Raw genomic sequence first — 5,136 nt, 5'->3', positions numbered from 1 at the left:
TGGTGGTGGTGATGGTGGCGGCCGAGATGATGGTGGTGGTGATGGTAGCCGAGAGGATGGTGGTGGTGGTGGCGATGATGATTTCTCGGCCAGGACTTCGACCGAGTTCGTGCATGCCATTGGTTGGCTTGATCCACAACATAAGCATGTTATGTTTGTGGTGTTTTTGGAATAAACTTTGTGTTTGGAGTGATGCCTTTTGGATGAATTATGCATGTTTTGATTTGAAAATCACGATGATGAAACTATATGCTTGTTAACGATTATGTTTTGCATGTTTCAATTTGAATGTTTTTATGATATATATTGTGAAGTGTTTGACCTTCATGCGGCTAGGACACAAAACTTTTTTTTTACTCCACTAAGTTTAGGGGATCGGCTAGGTGCAGCCATCTATAGAAGAGTAAAAGTTTACGCCACTTACTTTACTAGACCGGATCATCCTCTATTTTTTGGGATTGATTAGAGTTGGCCTTTGGCAACTATACACTACGATTGTCTCGAAAAAGAAAAATCTATACACTATGAAGCATTGAAAAGGGCCTTGTATTGTGATGTACGATAGGTAACATCTGTCTGTATAAATAATCTTCTCTTCCACATGAAGACAATACAAAATGCTGGTAACATGGCTTTCACTTGAGATTAATCATATCCGCAAACAGAAAAAATATACTTCACACATACCTCGAGACAGATCCTAAAAATAGCACACCTCGAGATAAAAAAATAATTAAGTTCCAATTCAATTAGTTCGTGCACGGCAAAACTAAAACTAGCCTCTTTAGCTAATCTTTAACCGTAAGAAACAATTTACATGATCCGTTCATCTTTGCACGGAAGTGGTGTGCATGCGTCGCATCATATATTACAGTACCATTTCATTTAGGTCTTGAGCAGGGCTGCTGCATCATCAATATGGTACTCGCACATGTTGCTGGAGCTCCGCTTGCAGTAAATGCCGGCGACGGAAACTTTCTCGGTTTGTTTCTCGGTTTGTAGGTCGATCCTGTAGAGCATGCGATGGTAGAAGTGGAAAAGCAGGCTGCCGCTCTCCCCTGACTCTGAGAAGCACTCCAGCGCCACCCTGTCTCCCTTCTCCCGCGCCGGCAGCGGGCCCTCTCGCTCCAACGTGATGTTCCACAAGTCGAAGCACTTGTGGCGCGTCCACCTCGCCGGCTTCTCTGCCTGATCGTCGTCCAGCGTCCATATAGATATGGTGACATTTGCCACCGCGGCCAGGGTCAGCCGCCGCCTCCCATTCACCCTTGTCGATGCCAGGAGGATGTCCTCGGTGTTGAAGTTGTCGCCGCGTCCTCGTGTTTTTGGAACTTTGTCCGGGAACTTTATCGGTGCCGGCTGCCGCTGTCCATCGAGAGGGAGCGCGAGGACGTGGTAGCCGAGGGACTTCGACTCGGACTTGCAGAGCCAGTACGCGACCCCGTCGAGGACGAGCGGCGAAGGCCGGACGAACCTGCTCGGGGCGCCCAGGGGCAGGTTGGCGTACGTGGCCACGACGCCATCCCACTTGCCCTTGGCCGACGAGAAGGTCTCGATCTGGAGCATTCCGGCGTCCGCCAGTTCAAGGTTCACGATCTGCAGGCTGAAGCTCGTCCCGTGAGCTAGCAGCACAAAGGACTCGTCCCAGATGGACGGGCGCGGCAGCGAGACGTGTTGCCCGGTGACAGGGTTGCACACGACGAGGTCTGAGGGCAGCGGCGAGAGACCGGGCAAGACGACTGCGGGCGGCGTTGGACGGCAGCGGAGGACGACGAAGCCGCCGTGCGACGCCACGGGCTCGTAGCCCTCGAGTTCCCTTTCACGATCCTCGAGGAACGCGCATGCGGCTTCGAAGGCGACGCGTGTGCCCGTATCGGCGTGCGCCTGTGTCTTCAGCAGTTCGACGCCGCCGCTCGAGAATCCGTAAAGAACGCCGAGGGTGTGTTTGGGAGAGACGCCCGATTCTTGATTCTTGTGCCACCATGGTGACCGCGTCCGTTGTTCTCTCGCGTGTTGTTCGCGGGGTGTTCTTCCCTAGAGTTTGCGCGTTTTTTTGCCCAATCACAACAAACACGTCGATCACAATGTATGCCCTAATCGCAGGAGTTGTACTCCCTCCGGTCCTTTTTACTCTGCATATAAGGATTGTCTGAAGTCAAACTTCATAAAATTTAACCATATTTATATAAAAAAATATTAACATCTATAATGCTAAATTTATACAATATGAAAAGTAAAGTCATGACGCATCTAATGTTGTTGATTTCACATTCTAAATGTTTGTATTTTTTTCTATAAACTTGATCAAAGTTTACGATGTTTGACTTTAGACAAATCTTATATGCGAACTAAAAAGGACCGGAGGGAGTATATATATAAACTCCGCGTGATCGGTAATCCAACTCGGTCTGCCGGCTTTCCGAATCCATACTGGCGTGGACGACCTGCAGGCCGAAATATTGAGGCGGTACCTACCAGCCCAATTATAATTACGATACACGTAGCCCAACCAACATCAACAGCCACGGCCCAGCAGGCATACGTAGCTTCCAAGATGACTGCTTTGGATCCGGAGGAACCTGCCAGCGGACTTGTTTTCCAAGATTTTTTTTTTTGAGTTGGTATTCTCCAAGATTTTTTATGTTATCATATCATCTCTTGGCACCTGGCCCTTTGGATTCTTCTCCTCCGCGTGCTAACCGTTTGCGATTCTCTCTCTCTACAACTTGCGGTCGTCCATTGACAAACGCCAAGCCAACGGCGTAAAGCTAGAAAAAACGGCCGGGGCAAGAAGAGCCCTAGACTCTTTTGACTCCGAAGCATTCATGCATTCAATTTTTTTTTCTATGCATATAGTGCATGGATCAAAATGTTGGTTTGGATATAAAGTATTCGAGCATATCCAGGTATTGTGGTGCAGGGAAACCTTGAAATTACAAAATCTAAAGTTAAAGGTATATCTCTATCAAAGAGGAGTCGGTATTCCCCCCGCAAAAAAAAGAGAGAGGAGTTTGTACGGCTTTAGTTTCGTCTCCCATATTAAATCGATCGCACGACTTTCTCACCATCGATTTTTTCCCCGAACAGTTCACCCCTCCGGTTTAACCGATTCTTTTTGTCTTTTCGTCCTCACCTAAACAACCTTCAAAACCCACCTCTGCCTCGCCCTCATCTCAATTTTTCGCCTCCTTCAACTGCTGCCGCCACACTCCTCCCTCGCCCTCACCGATGACGACCACCTACCGCACGACCCCGTCGTAGCTCTCCTAGGTGCGCATCTTCTCACTGCCATAGCCCCGCCCTTGATGCTTCTAGACCACCGTAATACGCCCCTTCCTTCCTCCCCATGGCCGCATCGGCCATTTATGAGCTCAAGCGCCTCATCATGGAGGAATCCCTCTACCTTCCCCTTACAAGCTCCATCTTCACTGGGTCGTGTCGTCATCTTCTTGGTCCTCTAGGGATGGCACGACAGTGGGCAAGGCTGCGCCAAGGTGTAGTACCATGCCGGCGCTGCAGTAGTCACACCTCGACTCGTGGCGACACCAGTGTTGGAATCAGAGGATTTCGTCATCATCATGGACTCGAGAAAAACACAAAAAAAACATGAGTTCGTGAGTTGGGATTATTTCCAGACGGACATGCATGGGTCAAAGCGTTTACTTTTTCGAAAGGGGAGAAAACAAAAAAAGGAAGGGAGGGGGAGGGATACATGGTGGGATGGATGGAAACCCGGAAGCGAGGCTCGGAGGATGAGGTTGTCATGAGCAGAAGTTTATCTGTTTACAGTCAAGTGGATATTACTTTTATGGCGGGAAAACTTTCGATCTATTCATCAAACATCATGACAGTAAAAAACACGAAAAGTAGCAAAAAATACATGTGTGTTCGTAGACTATCTAGTAGAACTACAAGCTCTGGAGCGAGCCAAAGGTGCGACGTCGTCATCACCCCTCACTCACTGGAGCAAGGAAACTTTCTTGTAGTAGACAACCAGAGTTGTCGTGCTAAGGACCGAAGGACACGCGCACGAGAAGAGTGTAGGATCGAAAGTATGTCTAGAGGGAGGTGATTAGACTACTTGACCAAATAAAAATCGAGCTTTTTCCCAATTTTAACTCTTGGCAGATTTTAGCAACTTAGCACTAGTCAAGCAATCAACCTACACATGCAATTCTAAGAGTATAGTAGCGCAATGTAAATCATTGCATATGAAGGTAAAGGGGAGGAATTAGAGGGAGCAAACGCAATGTAGACACGGAGATTTTTGGTGTGGTTTCGATAGATGGTGCTATCGTACATCCACGTTGATGGAGACTTCAACCCACGAAGGGTAACGACTGCCCGAGTCCACGGAGGGCTCCACCCACGACGGGTCCACGAAGAAGCAACCTTGCCTATCCCACCACGGCCATCGCCCACGAAGGACTTGTCTCACTTGGGTAGATCTTCACGAAGTAGGCGATCTCCTTGCCCTTACAAACTCCTTGGTTCTACTCCACAATCTTGACGGAGGCTCCCAAGTGACACATAACCAATCTAGGAGACACCACTCTCCAAAAGGTAATAGATGCTGTGTTGATGATGAACACCTTGCTGTTGTGCTTCAAATGATAGTCTCCCTAATACTCAACTCTCTCTCTCACAGATTTAGCTATGATGGAAATATGATTTGAGTGGAAAGCAACTTGGGGAAGGCTAGAGATCAAGATTCTTGTGGTTGGATTGGAATATCTTGGTCTCAACACATGAGTAGGTGGTTCTCTCTCAGAAAATGAATGCTAGAAGTGTAGGAACGTTCTGATGGCTCTCTCCATGAATGAAGAATGGGTGGAGGGGTATATATAGCCTCCACACAAAATCTAACCGTTACACACAGATTTCCAAACTCGGTGAGACCGAATGGTGAAATTCGGTCAGACCGATTCAGTCCAAAATGTGAACGTTAGGCTTTTCGGTGGGACCGACAACATCAACTCAGTGGGACCGATGTGCTAGGGTTAGGGCATAACCTGATCTCGGTGAGACCGATCACATGAACTCGGTGAGACCGATTACAGTAATAGGCAGACAGAGAGTTGGTCAGGCAGGTGGGCCCAATCGCTCATTTCGGTGAGACCGAAACGTTACGAAAAG

This window comes from Triticum dicoccoides, chromosome 5B, assembly GCF_002162155.2.
Source record: "Triticum dicoccoides isolate Atlit2015 ecotype Zavitan chromosome 5B, WEW_v2.0, whole genome shotgun sequence".
Taxonomy (NCBI): Eukaryota; Viridiplantae; Streptophyta; class Magnoliopsida; order Poales; family Poaceae; genus Triticum; species Triticum dicoccoides.
Note: the sequence above shows the minus strand (reverse complement) of the source record.